The sequence below is a fragment of the Thalassophryne amazonica genome, chromosome 6 (genome assembly GCF_902500255.1).
Source record: "Thalassophryne amazonica chromosome 6, fThaAma1.1, whole genome shotgun sequence".
Classification (NCBI taxonomy): domain Eukaryota; kingdom Metazoa; phylum Chordata; class Actinopteri; order Batrachoidiformes; family Batrachoididae; genus Thalassophryne; species Thalassophryne amazonica.
Window position 1 is genome coordinate 55,603,880 of NC_047108.1, and position 19,750 is coordinate 55,623,629.

Consider the following 19,750-nt stretch of genomic DNA (forward strand, 5'->3'; position numbering starts at 1 on the left):
GCAGCACAGGCAACGCACGACAACAGTGCTAAACAAAATAAAAATCCACTAGACAGGCTGTGGAGCAGCACAGGTAACGCACGACAACAGCGCTAAATAAAAATCCACTGGACAGGCTGTGGAGCAGCACAGGTAACGCACGACAACAGCGCCCAAAAAAAAAAAAATAAAAATCAAAATTCACTGGACAGGCTGTGGAGCAGCACAGGTAACGCACGACAACAGTGGTAAAAAATAAAATAAAAATCCACTGGACAGGCTGTGGAGCAGCACAGGTAACGCACGACAACAGTGCTAAAAAATAAAATAAAAATCCACTGGACAGGCTGTGGAGCAGCACAGGTAACGCACGACAACAGTGCTAAAAAAAAAAAAAATAAAAAAAAAAATAAAAAAATAAAAAAATAAAATAAAATAAAATAATAAAATAAAAATCCACTGGACAGGCTGCGGAGCAGCACAGGTAACACACGACAACAGTGGTAAAAAATAAAATAAAAATCCACTGGACAGGCTGTGGAGCAGCACAGGTAACACACGACAACAGTGCCAAAAACAAAACAAAAATCCACTGAACAGGCTGTGGAGCAGCACAGGTAACACACGACAACAGTGGTAAAAAATAAAATAAAATCCACTGGACAGGCTGTGGAACAGCACAGGTAACGCACGACAACAGTGCTAAAAAATAAAATAAAAATCCACTGAACAGGCTGTGGAGCAGCACAGGTAACACACGACAACAGTGCTAAAAATAAAATAAAAATCCACTGGACAGGCTGTGGAGCAGCACAGGTAACACACGACAACAGTGGTAAAAAATAAAATAAAAATCCACTGGACAGGCTGTGGAGCAGCACAGGCAATGCACGACAACAGCGCCAAAAAATAAAATAAAAATCCACTGAACAGGCTGTGGAGCAGCACAGGTAACGCACGACAACAGTGCTAAAAAATAAAATAAAAATCCACTGGACAGGCTGTGGAGCAGCACAGGTAACGCACGACAACAGTGCTAAAATAAAATAAAAATCCACTAGGCAGGCTGTGGAGCAGCACGACAACAGTGCTAAAAAATAAAATAAAAATAAAAACGAAAGCGTTAGCAAGCTAGTTAGCTTGCCAACGCTGATGAAGGTTAGCTGATAAAAGAGCTCCGTCGCGATGCTTCGACCGTTAGAGGTCTTCTTTAGGCGTTGGAGCACGGTGAAAAAGTAAAAAAAAGTAAAAAAGTCTTGAAAAAGACTGTTAATTCAAAGAACTCAAACAGCTCAGTTCAAACAGCTAACAGATACAGCAGAACACCGCTGTGCTCCGGAACCAGAAAAAAGTCCACCCTCCACCACAATACATAAGTATTTATGTTGTGAATTAAGGTTGTGAATACATAAGTATTCACAACCTTTGCTCAGTACTTTGTTGATGCAGCTTTGGCACCAATTACAGCCTCATGTCTTTAATATGATGCCACATGCCTGGAGCATCTATCTTTGGACAGTTTTACCAATTCCTGTTTGCGGCACCTTTCAAGCTCCATGAGGTTGGATGGGGAGCGCCTGTCTACAGCCAATTTCATTTCTCTCCGGAGATGCTCAATTGGATTCAGGTCTGGACTCCAGCTGGGCCAAACAAGGACATTCACACAGCTGTCCTGAAGCCACTCCTTTGATCTCTTGGCTGTGTACTTAAGGTCATTGTCCTGTTGAAAGGAGAGCCATCACCCTACTCTGAGGTCAAGAGTGCTGTGGAGCAGGTTTTCATCCAGGATATCTCTGTACATTGCTAGATTCATCTTTCTCTCAATTCTGACTAGTCTCCCAGTTCCTTGCGGTTCCACATCCAACCTGATGGAGCTTGAAAGGTGCTGCATAGAGGAATGTGCAAAACTGCCAAAAGGTAAGCGTACCAAGATTGTGGCATCATATTCAAGAAGACGTGAGGCTGTAATTGCTGCCAAAGGTGCATCAACAAAGTATTAAGCAAACGGTGTGAATGTTTATGTACATGAGTTCTTAGTTTTTTGTCTTTAATAAATTTGCAAAAAAAAAAAAAAACAAAAAAAAAACATATTGTCATTATGGGGTGTTGTGAGTAGAATTTTGAGGGAAAAAAAATTACTCCATTTTGTAGTAAAGTTGTTAGATAATATATGGGCTAATTCCTTATTTTATGTTAGGAATCATGTATTTGCTCTGTCACGCATGCACAAGTTTCAGATAAAGGGAGGGCCCCCCGTCTGTGGAGGACCAGTAAGATTGAGATTGTGAGACTAAACCACGCCCACTGTAATGCCCACATTGTCTTGTATAAAGGTACTGTTTCAGCCATGTTTATGGTTCCTTCACAAGATGGAGTCCGTCTGTGGGGACCCGTGCCTGGTTTCAACGTGACTTTCAATAAATTCAAACTGAGGAATATATCGATTTCGTTGTTTGGGGTTAGGGGCAGTATATTACATAAAGAACTAGGAGAAATTACAGGCTGTAAGGGCCCAGTCCCACTGGCGTTTAGGAATATTTGCGTATGGATTATGCACAAAATTGGCTCATATTCGCAAAACATCCGCAATATCCTTGAAACATGCTTGCATGAGTTGGCCGACATCCGCACACATCCGCAATTATCCGCAGAGGCACCTTTGGCCGTTGCCAGGTTTTTCGAGCTGCACAAAATTTTGGTTGCAGATGACATCCGCCTTACATACTCAGTACATACTCAATACATACTCAAGCTATGTGCTGTATATCCGCCTGATATCCGCAACTGACAGGGATTTGTGGCTTGGCAGCGGACTGGGACAGTGTGTAAAACGGATATATTGCGTGCCTATTATGTCCACATCACGGGCTAAAATAAGTTGTAGCGAATGCATACAGATTGGCCACGGATAAAGCGTTTGTACTACATCCGCTTTGCAGCTGATTTGTGGACAATCTGCGAATGCATAACAAACACGTCACGTAAACCCAAAGTACTATATGTGGCAGAAATTGACATACCTGCCAGTCAGTGCCAGTGCAGCTGTGGAGACGTACAGATGTAGTTATGGATCCCCAAAGACTTAATAGCTGCTGCTATCCAACAACATACTGTAAATCCCCAGCTGCAGAAAGTCAGCCATGGACCTCAGTTCTCTTTCAGGACTTTTATTTAACGCCAACAAATGGAAGAGTTGCTATTACAGCCGCAACTCACGCTGAACTCTCTCCTTTCATGACACTCTCAAAAAAAAACAAAAAACTGTCTCACAACCCAGAGGGCCCCCCACTCCCCAAACTTATGAACAGTTAACCCTTGCACGACAACATGAACATCAACTCTGTGATCGTGTCCAAGTCCAGCAATTGCTCCAGAGGCTGTGGTGTTGGTGTGAATAGTGATGCCAAAAGGCCCGAGTACACTTCTGTCATGTCCGCAATGCAGATGCCGCGCACGCGCATTATAACCGCTGTTGCCACCACACGTGCGTGATGCATTCACAATACATGCGTTATACATCCGTGATTGTTCGTCATATATTCGCTATACATTATTAATATATCTGTAATTCATACTGAGGCATTTGTCATTTTTGGCCAATTTTGTTGCAGACGACAATGAATGCCCGTAATTTGTATACTCAATTCATGTGCAATTAATCCTCTCCCCAGTGGGACCGGGCCTTAACATAATATGTGGAAAACGTGAAGAGCTGTGAATACTTTCCGGATGCACTGTATGATGGAGGGAGCTGTTCTACTAATGCTCTCCTACATTCAAAAAACTGACTCATTGAATTGGATTTCAATCTAATAAACATATGTAGTCCCAAATAAATTATCTTGTATGGATGTGCATTATTTGATTTGGGGCTGCATATATTTATTAGATTGAAATTCTGCACATAATTGAATTGAGATAATCCAATGAGTCATTTTTTTTGAGTGTATAGGTTTCACAAGCATAGTGAATAATCAACCAAATTATCTATATTCTTGGAAGGGTCTCACTTTCTGATTTACAGGTGCTGGTCATGTAATTAGAATATCACAAAAAGTTGATTTATTTCAGTAAATCCATTCAAAAAGTGAAACGTATGATGTATGCATTCATTCCACACAGGCTGATATATTTCAAGTGTTTATTTCTGTTAATTGTGATGATTGTAACTGACAACTAATAAAAACCCCAAATTCAGTATCTCAGAAAATTTGAATATTGTGAAAAGGTTCAATATTGAAGACACCTGGTGGCACACTATTCAGCTAATGAACTCAAAACACATGCAAAGGACTTTAAATGGTCTCTCAATCCAATTCCGTAGACTACACAATCATGAGGAAAACTGCTGACTTGACGTCTTGCCTGGGCTAAAGACAAAAAGGACTGGACTGCTGCTGAGTGGTCCAAATTTATGTTCTCTGTTGAAAGTAAATTTTGCATTTCCTTTGGAAATCAAGGTCCCAGAGTCTGGAGGAAGAGATGAAAGGCACAGAATCCACGTTGCTTGAGGTCCAGTGTAACGTTTCCACAGTCGGTGATGATTTGAGGTGCCATGTCATCTGCTGGTGTTGGTCCATTATGTTTTCTGAGGTCTAAGGTCAATGCACCCATCTACCAGGAAGTTATAGAGCACTTCATGCTTCCTGCTACTGAACAACTTTATGAAGATGCATATTTCATTTTCCAAGAGGACTTGGCACCTGCACACAGTGCCAAAGCTACCAGTACATGATTTAAGAACCATGGTATCCCTGTTCTTAATTGCCCAGCAAACTCGTCTGACCTTAACCCCATAGAAAATGTATGGGGTATTGTGAAGAGGAAGATGTGACACGCCAGACCCAACAATGCAGAAGAGCTGAAGGCTACTATCAGAGCAACCTGGGCTCTCATACCACCTGAGCAGTGCCACAGACTGATCAACTCCATGCCACGCCGCATTGCTGCAGTAATTCAGGCAAAAGGAGCCCCACTCCATACTGAGTGCTGTACATGCTCATACTTTTTATGTTCATACTTTTCAGTTGGCCAACATTTTTAGAAATCCCCCCCTTTTTTTTTGTATTGGTCTTAAGTACTGTAATATTCTAATTTTCTGAGATACTGAATTTGTTATAATCATCAAAATGAAAAGAAATAAACATTTGAAATATATCAGTCAGTGTGTAATGAATTATATAATGTACAAGATTCACTTTGAATGGAATTGCTGAAATAAATCAACTTTTTCATGATATTCTAATTATATGACCAGCACCTGTGTATTTGAAAGGACAAACAGTATGAAGTCATTATTTCAACTGTATGTATGTTGATTTTAATCTGCATTGTTTTGTTTAATTTATGATGCCTGTTTATTTTTGTTGTGTCATGAATGTTTTTGTTTGGTGAATTGATCAGACTATTGATGTTGAAAATTTGAAAGGAATATTATAAGGATTAGCAATAAAATATAAAGAAAGGGAATGGGCTTGATAAGTATACACGTCTTTCCAATCCTCTTACATTAATTATCTCCTTGAATGTTTGCTCTCAAATCACCTGTTGCAATTGAGTCTCTGGGTTTACAATTGTCTTCTAACAAACTCTAGGCTTTCAATGATTTGCTGGGCATGGCCATCAGAAGTGTATGTGGTTGCTGTGGGAAGCTTCTTCTGGCCAGGATTTTGCTATCTCTCTCTTCTCTTCTCTTCTCTTCTCTTCTCTTCTCTTCTCTTCTCTTCTCTTCTCTTCTCTTCTCTTCTCTTCTCTTCTCTGTTGTTCATCCACATTTTTCAAAGATTTCCACTCCTGTGTGGACCATTGCTCGCCAGCTGGCTTTGTCCCTATTTTGTTCTTCCCAGATCTTCCAGTCAATGAAGCAGCTCTTGAGGCTGTGCTCGACAAGGTCCTTGTAGCATTTTTCTGCCATCCTGTGGACTGCTTTCCTTTGCTCAGCTGGGTGTACAAATTCTATTTGGGAAGTCGGCTGTCATCCATCCTAACAACATGGCCCATTATCTGAAACTCGTTCTTGATGATGGTACAATCGCTGCTCTGGAGGTAGGCTTCAGCTAGGACACTGATGTTGGTAGTGTAGTACTGGTCCCAGCTTGCGCAGAGTACATTCCTGAGGCAGCATTGGTGAAATCACTCAAGGGTCTTCACATGGCAGTGGTAAGTCTTCCAGGTATCAGATCTGTACAGCAGATTTTGGTCTTGTGTCGAAGGTCTCTGTTGTTGAAATTGCAGATCCTTATCCGGCTGAACACAATTCCTTCACACTTGAGTTGGTGTTAGCTCTCATCATCAATGTCAGTGTTTGATGATGCATGGTTCCCCAGCTATGGAAAGTGGATCACGGTGACCAGGAGCTGTACGTGCAGTTTGCCAGCAGGAAACTTTGGAATGACCATGTTAGGTGGAGGCCGATGCAGGATTTGTATCTTCTTCAGCTTGATGTGGAGACCAAGCTTGGTGTAGGCTTCTTTGAATGTTTCAATAATTTTCTGATAACCTTCTTCTGTAATGGATGGATGACATGCTGCTGTTGTCAGCATACTGGAAGTCCAGAAGTGAAATGGTGGTGATTTTCTTCTTAGCTCCATTCTGTACACAATATCGATGAATGATGGCACCTTGTCCTTGATCATGTGAAGGATTGTTGCCACAAAGATGATAAAGAACTTAGGGGCAATGATGCTGCCCTGCTTTGCTCCATATTGAACACTGAAAGCTTAATTTTTGTTTGCCATTTACCAGAAATGTGGCAGATATGTCATCATGAAGATCTTGTTTCTCTGGACAGCCAATTTTGCTCAGGATTTTCCACAGAAGTGGGCATGAAACACTGTCAAACACCTTTGTCAAGTCAATGAAGGTGAGGTTCAGTGGCTCGTGATGCTCTTGACACTTTTCTTGCAATTGGCTGACAGTGGGATTCAAGTCTGTTGTCCTTTTAATGGTCAGAAGCTACTCAGATTTTCTGTGCCAGCGGTCTCAGATGATTGTTGGCAATTCAAGTCCGAACCTTTCCTGCAGTAGATAGTAAGGAGATTCCACATTGGTTTGCAATTGGTTTCTAGCCCCCTCATCAGACTCGTCTCCTTTCTTCCTGTAGATACTGACACTCATTGAGTCTTTTAGGTCTGTTGGTAGTTCTTCTTGAGTCCAGATTTTGACGATAAGCCTCTGCGGTGGTTGATGCTGGAAGGTGCTGTTGATGATGAGATTGTGTTAGGTCGATGTCAATGTCAGGTTTATTTATATAGCACATTTAAAAAAGCCGATGGTCTCCCAAAGTGCTTTACAGTAAAACAGGCACAACAATAAAAAGCAATAAAAACAATAACAGCCAATCAATAATACAGTGAAATAAAATAGATACAAGACCCAATGAAGGTGGTTACACTCAGCCAAAGGTCAAGGTGAACAAGTGAGACTTAACAAGCATTTTAAAATGGGACAGGCAATTCAAAGTCTGCACAACCGCAAAGGCTTGATCTCCTCTAGTTTTTAAGAATGATCAAGGAACGTCCAGTAGCATCTGATTCACTGACCTAAGGGCTCTGGAGGGCTGGTGCAATTTTGTAAGGTCAGACAAGTATTCCGGGGCCAGCCCATTCAGAGACTTAAAAACAAATAAAAGAACATTAAAATCAATCATGTACCTAACCAGAAGCCAGTGAAGGGAAGAGAGCACAGGAGTTATGTGCTCACGCTTCTTTGTCCCAGTTAGGAGAGGAGCTGCTGTGTTCTCCATAAACTGCAGGTGGTGAAGCTCTGACTGGTCAATGCCAACATACAACGAGTTTCAATAATCTAAATGAGACATATTAAAAGCATGAATCACTTTTTCAAGACCTTTCTGGCTTAGATAAGATTTAACTTTGACTAGAAGCCTCAAGTGAAAAAAGCTAGACTTGCTAGGTGTACTTTGTGAGAAGCAGAGTGTTGCTGACAGTGCACTGGCTCACTCCTTTTCTCCCGATAGTTGTATTCCAGAGTTGGTGTTATGGTTAGAGATCCGGACAGCACCAGACCAGTTCAAGCTATGGAGCCAAATGCTGGGAGTAAGGAACAGAATTGGTTGTGAATGAAAATATATTTATTTACAAGAAGGAAAACAATAACGCTGCTCTGGGGGTACCTGCAGATTGGAGAGTCAGCCCGCTCATGGCGGTGGAAAATAGGGAGCTGCAGGTTCCTGAGCCAGTCTTGCAAATGAACAGAGAACATGAGAGGTTCAGAGCCAGGGACCACGTGGGATGCACAGAGCTGAGAGCAGGAACTAGGAGAATGGAGGAGAGAGATGGTGAATGACTGCACTTGAAACACTGGAGGCCTATAACAGTTCACAGTAGGCTTGAAACAGAAATGTTCACAGTCCTGGAAATAATGTTCTCTGTTTAGGAAATGAGGTTTGCTGTTTAGAAACTGGTCACAGTTCATGAATTATCTTCAGATGTTAGAGGATAAGTGCTGCTTGTCTTGTGATGCAGTTCCAATTAAGCAGGACTTGACTTTAGAAATGACTTGGTAAGTTCTTAGTGGTTCAATATCTGAGCTCATACAGTTCTTGGAGAACAGTCATTTGAAATAGTAGACAAGCTTGAATCTTCGACTGGACTGGGTTGCTTGACGTGAGGAAGTTTTGCTTCTAATTGCAGAAGCTTCCTCAGCTAAATTTCTTGCTCTGGTAGTCTGACTTCTGTCTTGACTTGTAGAAAAGAACAAACAAAAGCCAGCAAAAGCTGGAGTTTTAAACCTAACAAGACCCCTCCTACTGAGAGGCAGACTGCTATTGGCAGTGACTAACAATTACTGTAATTAGCACCTATTGTTCTCTAGTTAGCACCCTCCTAATGACAGGACAGCCATCCCTCCTAACGATGGGACTGACACCTCTCCTGACGACGTGAATGACTCATTACCATGAACAAAAGAGTGAAACTGCTTTGACCTGAGTACCCCATTGTAAATGGGGGACAAAGCATGTCTCAGACCCCCTCCTCGGTTAAGGCAGAGTTTCAACTGTTTCACATACAAAGCTTCCTTCACTCCCCTCTCAAACCATTTCTTTTCTCTGGCTAAGATTTTAACTTCCTTGTCCTCATACGTGTGGTTAGTGTCTTTAAGGTGGAGATGAACTGCAGACTGAGGTCCACTGGCGCACTCTTTGCGGTGCTGGTATAGCCTTTTGTGCAACAGCTGCTTCGTCTCACCTATGTAGTGTTTGTTACAGTTTTCCTGACATCTGATAGAATACACTACATTGCTCTGTTTGTAACTAGGGATCCTGTCCTTAGGGTGAACTAATTTCTGTCTCAAGGTGTTATCCGGTTTAAAGTAAACTGGGATTTTGTGCTGTCTGAAGATCTTCTGTAGTTTTTCCCCTACTCCTGCTAAATAAGGGAGAGACACTCCTCTTCTTCTTGGCTCCATTTCCTGTCTGTCTGGTCTCTTTGTTCTTTGGGACTTCTACACTTTATCCCGGGACCATTGTGGGTACCTACATACTGTGAGGGCTTTCCTGACATGTTGTTGTTCTTTAGCCCTTCCCTCTGTAGTTGTGGGCACCTGTAGGGCTCTGTGTTGAAGAGTCCTGATCACCCCGAGCTTGTGTTCAAGGGGGTGGTTTGAGCCAAAGAGCAGATATTGGTCAGTGTGAGTGGGCTTTCTGTAAACCCCTGTCTGGAGCTGCCTGTTCTCTTCAATCGTAATATCACAGTCCAAGAAGGCTAAATGGTTGTTTCTGACATCCTCACGTGTGAACATGATATTGGAGTCCACAGACTTGATGTGGTCTGTAAAGGCCTCCACTTCCTGTTGCTTTATTTTAACCCATGTGTTATTGATCGACATATCTGAACCAGTGACAGGGAAAGATGCCCGTCAATGGTGCCAAGGCTCTCTTCTTCACTAGCTCCATATACAGATTGGCGACAGTGGGGGATACCGGAGACTCCATCGCACAACCATGCAGATCACTACAAGCAGATCCATGGTTGTGCGATGGGGTCTCCGGTGTCTTCTGTTTGTTGTTCTCTACAAGAGTCAAGACAGACGTCAGACTACCAGAGCAAGAAATTTAGCTGAGGAAGTTTCTGCGATTAGAAGCGAAATGTCCTCGCGTCAAGCAACCCAGTCCAGTCGAAGATTCAAGCTTCTCTACTATGGAAACCACCTGGTCAACTGAGAGCCTTCACAGAAATGTTCTTTGAAACAGTTCTTGGTACTAGTTCTTGAAACAGTTCTTGAAGGAAGTTCAATCAATCAATCAATCAATCAATTTTTTTATATAGCGCCAAATCACAACAAACAGTTGCCCCAAGGCGCTTTATATTGTAAGGCAAGGCCATACAATAATTATGTAAAACCCCAACGGTCAAAACGACCCCCTGTGAGCAAGCACTTGGCTACAGTGGGAAGGAAAAACTCCCTTTTAACAGGAAGAAACCTCCAGCAAAACCAGGCTCAGGGAGGGGCAGTCTTCTGCTGGGACTGGTTGGGGCTGAGGGAGAGAACCAGGAAAAAGACATGCTGTGGAGGGGAGCAGAGATTGATCACTAATGATTAAATGCAGAGTGGTGCATACAGAGCAAAAAGAGAAAGAAACAGTGCATCATGGGAACCCCCCAGCAGTCTACGTCTATAGCAGCATAACTAAGGGATGGTTCAGGGTCACCTGATCCAGCCCTAACTATAAGCTTTAGCAAAAAGGAAAGTTTTAAGCCTAATCTTAAAAGTAGAGAGTGTGTCTGTCTCCCTGATCTGAGCTGGTTCCACAGGAGAGGAGCCTGAAAGCTGAAGGCTCTGCCTCCCATTCTACTCTTACAAACCCTAGGAACTACAAGTAAGCCTGCAGTCTGAGAGCGAAGCGCTCTATTGGGGTGATATGGTACTACGAGGTCCCTAAGATAAGATGGGACCTGATTATTCAAAACCTTATAAGTAAGAAGAAGAATTTTAAATTCTATTCTAGAATTAACAGGAAGCCAATGAAGAGAGGCCAATATGGGTGAGATATGCTCTCTCCTTCTAGTCCCCGTCAGTACTCTAGCTGCAGCATTTTGAATTAACTGAAGGCTTTTTAGGGAACTTTTAGGACAACCTGATAATAATGAATTACAATAGTCCAGCCTAGAGGAAATAATGCATGAATTAGTTTTTCAGCATCACTCTGAGACAAGACCTTTCTGATTTTAGAGATATTGCGTAAATGCAAAAAAGCAGTCCTACATATTTGTTTAATATGCGCTTTGAATGACATATCCTGATCAAAAATGACTCCAAGATTTCTCACAGTATTACTAGAGGTCAGGGTAATGCCATCCAGAGTAAGGATCTGGTTAGACACCATGTTTCTAAGATTTGTGGGGCCAAGTACAATAACTTCAGTTTTATCTGAGTTTAAAAGCAGGAAATTAGAGGTCATCCATGTCTTTATGTCTGTAAGACAATCCTGCAGTTTAGCTAATTGGTGTGTGTCCTCTGGCTTCATGGATAGATAAAGCTGGGTATCATCTGCGTAACAATGAAAATTTAAGCAATACCGTCTAATAATACTGCCTAAGGGAAGCATGTATAAAGTGAATAAAATTGGTCCTAGCACAGAACCTTGTGGAACTCCATAATTAACTTTAGTCTGTGAAGAAGATTCCCCATTTACATGAACAAATTGTAATCTATTAGACAAATATGATTCAAACCACCGCAGCGCAGTGCCTTTAATACCTATGGCATGCTCTAATCTCTGTAATAAAATTTTATGGTCAACAGTATCAAAAGCAGCACTGAGGTCTAACAGAACAAGCACAGAGATGAGTCCACTGTCCGAGGCCATAAGAAGATCATTTGTAACCTTCACTAATGCTGTTTCTGTACTATGATGAATTCTAAAACCTGACTGAAACTCTTCAAATAGACCATTCCTCTGCAGATGATCAGTTAGCTGTTTTACAACTACCCTTTCAAGAATTTTTGAGAGAAAAGGAAGGTTGGAGATTGGCCTATAATTAGCTAAGATAGCTGGGTCAAGTGATGGCTTTTTAAGTAATGGTTTAATTACTGCCACCTTAAAAGCCTGTGGTACATAGCCAACTAACAAAGATAGATTGATCATATTTAAGATCGAAGCATTAAATAATGGTAGGGCTTCCTTGAGCAGCCTGGTAGGAATGGGGTCTAATAAACATGTTGATGGTTTGGATGAAGTAACTAATGAGAATAACTCAGACAGAACAATCGGAGAGAAAGAGTCTAACCAAATACCGGCATCACTGAAAGCAGCCAAAGATAACGATACGTCTTTGGGATGGTTATGAGTAATTTTTTCTCTAATAGTTAAAATTTTGTTAGCAAAGAAAGTCATGAAGTCATTACTAGTTAAAGTTAATGGAATACTCAGCTCAATAGAGCTCTGACTCTTTGTCAGCCTGGCTACAGTGCTGAAAAGAAACCTGGGGTTGTTCTTATTTTCTTCAATTAGTGATGAGTAGAAAGATGTCCTAGCTTTACGGAGGGCTTTTTTATAGAGCAACAGACTCTTTTTCCAGGCTAAGTGAAGATCTTCTAAATTAGTGAGACGCCATTTCCTCTCCAACTTACGGGTTATCTGCTTTAAGCTACGAGTTTGTGAGTTATACCACGGAGTCAGACACTTCTGATTTAAAGCTCTCTTTTTCAGAGGAGCTACAGCATCCAAAGTTGTCTTCAATGAGGATGTAAAACTATTGACGAGATACTCTATCTCCCTTACAGAGTTTAGGTAGCTACTCTGCACTGTGTTGGTATATGGCATTAGAGAACATAAAGAAGGAATCATATCCTTAAACCTAGTTACAGCGCTTTCTGAAAGACTTCTAGTGTAATGAAACTTATTCCCCACTGCTGGGTAGTCCATCAGAGTAAATGTAAATGTTATTAAGAAATGATCAGACAGAAGGGAGTTTTCAGGGAATACTGTTAAGTCTTCTATTTCCATACCATAAGTCAGAACAAGATCTAAGATATGATTAAAGTGGTGGGTGGACTCATTTACTTTTTGAGCAAAGCCAATAGAGTCTAATAATAGATTAAATGCAGTGTTGAGGCTGTCATTCTCAGCATCTGTGTGGATGTTAAAATCGCCCACTATAATTATCTTATCTGAGCTAAGCACTAAGTCAGACAAAAGGTCTGAAAATTCACAGAGAAACTCACAGTAACGACCAGGTGGACGATAGATAATAACAAATAAAACTGGTTTTTGGGACTTCCAATTTGGATGGACAAGACTAAGAGACAAGCTTTCAAATGAATTAAAGCTCTGTCTGGGTTTTGATTAATTAATAAGCTGGAATGGAAGATTGCTGCTAATCCTCCACCCCGGCCCGTGCTACGAGCATTCTGACAGTTAGTGTGACTCGGGGGTGTTGACTCATTTAAACTAACATATTCATCCTGCTGTAACCAGGTTTCTGTTAGGCAGAATAAATCAATATGTTGATCAATTATTATATCATTTACCAACAGGGACTTAGAAGAGAGAGACCTAATGTTTAATAGACCACATTTAACTGTTTTAGTCTGTGGTGCAGTTGAAGGTGCTATATTATTTTTTCTTTTTGAATTTTTATGCTTAAATAGATTTTTGCTGGTTATTGGTAGTCTGGGAGCAGGCACCATCTCTACGGGGATGGGGGTAATGAGGGGATGGCAGGGGGAGAGAAGCTGCAGAGAGGTGTGTAAGACTACAACTCTGCTTCCTGGTCCCAACCCTGGATAGTCACGGTTTAGAGGATTTAAGAAAATTGGCCAGATTTCTAGAAATGAGAGCTGCTCCATCCAAAGTGGGATGGATGCCGTCTCTCCTAACAAGACCAGGTTTTCCCCAGAAGCTTTGCCAATTATCTATGAAGCCCACCTCATTTTTTGGACACCACTCAGACAGCCAGCAATTCAAGGAGAACATGCGGCTAAACATGTCACTCCCGGTCCGATTGGGGAGGGGCCCAGAGAAAACTACAGAGTCCGACATTGTTTTTGCAAAGTTACACACCGATTTAATGTTAGTTTTAGTGACCTCCGATTGGCGTAACCGGGTGTCATTACTGCCGACGTGAATTACAATCTTACAAAATTTACGCTTAGCCTTAGCCAGCAGTTTCAAATTTCCTTCAATGTCGCCTGCTCTGGCCCCCGGAAGACAATTGACTATGGTTGCTGGTGTCGCTAACTTCACATTTCTCAAAACAGAGTCGCCAATAACCAGAGTTTGATCCTCGGCGGGTGTGTCGTCGAGTGGGGAAAAACGGTTAGAGATGTGAACGGGTTGGCGGTGTACACGGGGCTTCTGTTTAGGGCTACGCTTCCTCCTCACAGTCACCCAGTCGGCCTGCTTTCCCGGCTGCTTGGGATCTGCCAGGGGGGAACTAACGGCGGCTAAGCTACCTTGGTCCGCACCGAATACAGGGGCCTTGCTAGCTGTAGAATTTTCCACGGTGCGGAGCCGAGTCTCCAATTCGCCCTGCCTGGCCTCCAAAGCTACGAATAAGCTACACTTATTACAAGTACCATTACTGCTAAAGGAGGCCGAGGAATAACTAAACATTTCACACCCAGAGCAGAAAAGTGCGGGAGAGACAGGAGAAGCCGCCATGCTAAATCGGCTAAGAGCTAGTAGCTACGCTAAGCTAGCGGATTCCTAAAAACACGCAAAGTGAATAATGTGTAAATAATTTAGAGGTGATTCAGCAGAAGGAGTGCTTTAGTTAAGGCACGTAAAGATTACACTGGGAAACAAATCATAATCTAGATAACTAGATCAATCTAACTGCGCAGATTAAACAGCTAACAGATACAGCAAAACACCGCTGTGCTCCGGAACAGGAAGTGATACAATACCGCAGTGAGAGCCAACCACCAGTAGAGGCAAGCAAGAGGGTAAATGGCCAGTCCGTGCAGTTCAGGAATACAGTTCTTGGAAACAGCTCTTGGATTTAGCAGCTGTAGGAAAACAGCTCTTAGAATGAGTTCTTGGAATTAGCTCCTAGTCATGCACAATCACAAACAGGTACACACAGACAAGCAGGCACTTGGCTGAACACTGGCAGAGCTAAGCGCTCTGAAGCTGAGAGCCAGAGAGTTCCACAGTGACATGGTGCAGATAGTCATGGAGCCGGGAGCAGATGCGACATGGAAGCCATGCAGGAGTGTGTCTGAAACATCAGAGCTAAGGCTTTCCACATTCACAATCCTGCCTCTGTCATTCTTTGCCAATAGTTGAAAGAGTTGTGGTTGTGCAGTACAGCATAGAAAAGTTACACTGAGGATCGATCTTGTGATGCCTCTACATGGATTTGTTTAATGTGAGAATATCACTGAATCCTGACAAACACATAGCCCTCAACTGATCCTTATCCAGTGGCTGAGAAATCACCAGATGATCAGAGTCTGAGGACCTGCTGGAGCCTTCATTCGCTCACAGCCATTGGGTTATAAACCATTACCTGCTCCACCTGATCTGCTATTGAGGACTTATTGTTTTACCAGAACCCTGTTAGTGGTCTCATTTCCAGGATTCTTGTTGGGCCTTTATGGTTGCAGTAGCAGCCATGGGGCACACAAGATCTCCACCATATTCCACCGCAACAGGCAATCCTCTAATTGAAGCATTACCCAGATGTCACAATGTAGATGAGGGGTTAAATTTTGACACCTCTCTTACAGTATATACATATAACCTCAGTCCTGTTGGTAGACTGCTGGCCCACCATTGGTCAGTTTACTTTAGAGGTGGAACCAAATTAAACCCAAACAAAAACATAATGATTTATGCTTTTTTAAAAATATTATACAAAACACAGAAAAGCATGAATTATTTGAAAACATTGTAATTAGCGCAAAAAATAAAACATAAATGATTTGAAATGTGTGAGGTGAGGGCGTTGTGGGAGTAAGTCATACAATCTCAATGATGTTGATGCTGGTCCAAAATCACTCACTGTGAGCTGGAATTTAACCTAAAGGAAAACATTTTGTTACAAATAAACATATATATTAAATGGACTGCATTTATATAGCGCTTTCCCATCTGAATCAGACGCTCAAAGCGCTTTACAATTATGCCTCACATTCACCCCGATGTCAGGGTGCTGCCATACAAGGCGCTCACTACACACCGGGAGAAATAGGGGATTAAAGACCTTGCCCAAGGGCCCTTAGTGATTTTCCAGTCAGGCGGAGATTTGAACCCAGGATCTTCTGGTCTCAAGCCCAACACCTTAACCACTAGACCATCACCACCCGTGTTAAGACTATGAAAGTTGATTAATAATGTGTTGTGACTAAATAATGTGTTGTGACTCAACTGAAAATTATTGAGATTAATATTAGCCTTAATGAACAACAGTAAAGGGGCACGTCAGTCTATTAAAAGATTTGCACTTTCAAGTTTGTGAAACTGAGCACCTTGCATGGCAGCATACTGACCGACTACACATCATAGCCTACTTTACATTTGAAAAATGCTTATTTGTGTCTGATAGTTTGTCCCACTACTCCTCAAAAGTGCTTGGGCCAATTTCCAGCAAACGTGCTGTGTGCATGTGGGTCCATCCCAAAATTGCCCTTTGGGAGTTTCTTTCAAGCATAGTTCAAGGTCATTGAGATCAAGAGTTTGCTTCACTTGCCTGTTTGTTCCCTTACTCCTTCCAGGTCTTTTGGCTGATTTTCACCATACCTCATATGGGAATAACAGTCAGCCACAGAATTCCTATTAAAGGGTTTGTTATGGCAAAAGTGAAGGTCATTGGGCCAAAGTCAAAATTACCTCTTTTTTCACTCTGATTGCCACCAAACCTGGCACAAATATGTAGGTATGCTGTGGTATTGCCCATGCAATAACAAATTTACTAAAGCACAATCATTTTGGGTCAGTGGTCAACATTTAATTGTTTCTACTCCGATTTACATCAAACGCAAGACACATATGGCAGTAGGTTCTAGAATTTCCCAGCAAGGGCAAATTTGCCAAAAGTCAATCACTGCATTAATGTCATGGTACCTGTCTGTTTATTGGCAAACTCTTCTTATGTCCTTTTGTTTATTTTGAACATACTTGGCATGTGACTGAAGGTTGGCCCTGAAACTGCAGTTAAAACAAAAATTTGGGCAAATGTCAAGAGCAAGGAATTTTCAACCAAATGTGGCACACCCTTAGGTGAATTCCAAAAGTTCCTGGCAAGGTCAGACTGTCATAGTAAATAATGGCTTCATGCACACTGGTACTGTTACCTAGTAGAATATTTTTTTAATTTACTGTCTGTTTATTATTGTGACAAAGAGTTGTTATTGTTAGTATTGTATATGATGACTACAGTAGGTATAAATTTACTTTTCTGACTTTCAGGAGGTTTTGGTTTGTTTTTTTGTTGTTGTTTTCTTTTGTCCTTTTTTTTTCTTTTGCACTGCTGCACCAGTTTCATATGGTAAACCTCAAATGTTTTGATGCTTTGAATATTTGATAGTGAAATCAATCTCTCAGTGCTGGTGGTTGTCAGCTTCTGTCTTTTGAGAATGTATCTGAGTGATGAATGAATACACACAAACTGGAACAGTTGTCTGCTCCAGAAAAAATGAGGTGGGCCAAGGCGGAGGATTAGCAGCAATCTTCCATTCCAGCTTATTAATTAATCAAAAACCCAGACAGAGCTTTAATTCATTTGAAAGCTTGATTCTTAGTCTTGTCCATCCAAATTGGAAGTCACAAAAACCAGTTTTATTTGTTATTATCTATCGTCCACCTGGTCGTTACTGTGAGTTTCTCTGTGAATTTTCAGACCTTTTGTCTGACTTAGTGCTTAGCTCAGATAAGATAATTATAGTGGGAGATTTTAACATCCACACATATACTGAGAATGACAGCCTCAACACTGCATTTAATCTATTATTAGACTCAACTGGCTTTGCTCAAAATGTAAATGAGTCCACCCACCACTTTAATCATATCTTAGATCTTGTTCTGACTTATGGTATGGAAATTGAAGACTTAACAGTATTCCCTGAAAACTCCCTTCTGTCTGATCATTTCTTAATAACATTTACATTTACTCTGATGGACTACCCAGCAGTGGGGAATAAGTTTCATTACACTAGAAGTCTTTCAGAAAGCGCTGTAACTAGGTTTAAGGATATGATTCCTTCTTTATGTTCTCTAATGCCATATACCAACACAGTGCAGAGTAGCTACCTAAACTCTGTAAGTGAGATAGAGTATCTCGTCAATAGTTTTACATCCTCATTGAAGACAACTTTGGATGCTGTAGCTCCTCTGAAAAAGAGAGCTTTAAATCAGAAGTGCCTGACTCCGTGGTATAACTCACAAACTCGCAGCTTAAAGCAGATAACCCGTAAGTTGGAGAGGAAGTGGCGTCTCACTAATTTAGAAGATCTTCACTTAGCCTGGAAAAAGAGTCTGTTGCTCTATAAAAAAGCCCTCCGTAAAGCTAGGACATCTTACTACTCATCACTAATTGAAGAAAATAAGAACAACCCCAGGTTTCTTTTCAGCACTGTAGCCAGGCTGACAAAGAGTCAGAGCTCTATTGAGCCGAGTATTCCTTTTACTTTAACTAGTAATGACTTCATGACTTTCTTTGCTAATAAAATTTTAACTATTAGAGAAAAAATTACTCATAACCATCCCAAAGACGTATCGTTATCTTTGGCTGCTTTCAGTGATGCCGGTATTTGGTAACAATCTGAATGGCCTTTGTCCTCTTTTGTCCAGAGGACATGATGTCCATGATGTCCAAAAAACAATTTGAAATGTGGACTCAACAGACCACAGCACACTTTTCCACTTTGCGTCTGTCCATTTCAAATGAGCTCAGGCCCAGAGAAGGTGGCGGCATTTCTGGATGTTGTTGATGTATGGCTTTCGCTTTGCATGGTAGAGTTTTAACTTGCACTTGTAGATGTACTGTGTAGACGAACTGTGTGAACTGACAATGGTTTTCTGAAGTGTTCCTGAGCCCATGATCCTTTACACAGTGATGTTGGTTTTTAATGCAGTGCCGCCTGAGGGATCGAAGGTCACAGGCATTCAATGTTTGTTTTCGGCCTTGCTGCTTACGTGTCGAAAGTTCTCCAGATTCTCTGAATCTTCTGATTATATTATGGACTGTAGATGATGGAATCCCTAAATTCCTTGCAATTGAACATTGAGAAACATTGTTCTTAAACTGTTGGACTATTTTTTCACACACTTGTTCACAAAGTGGTGATCCTCACCACATCTTTGCTTGTAAATGGCTGAGCCTTTTTGCTTGTTTTATACCCAGTTATGACACTCACCTGTTTCCAATTAGGTGTTCTTTGAGCATTCATCAACTTTTCCAGTCTTTTGTTGCCTCGTCCCAACTTTTTTGAAATGTGTTGCAGGCATCCATTTCAAAATTAGCAACAACGTCTATCAGTTTGAACATTAAATATTGTCTTTGTGGTGTATTCAATTGAATATAGGTTGAAGAGGATTTTCAAATCATTGTATTATGTTTTAATTTACATTATATATATATATATATATATACGAGGTCTATTAGATAATAAAATGACCTTTTTATTTTTTCAAAAACTATATGGATTTGAATGACGTGCGATTACACCAATCATGCTTGAACCCTTGTGCGCATGCGTGAGTTTTTTCACGCGTGTCGGTGACGTCATTTCCCTGTGGGCAGGCCTTGAGTGAGATGTGGTCCCGCCCTCTCGGCTGAATTCCTTTGTTTCACACGCTGCTCCAGAC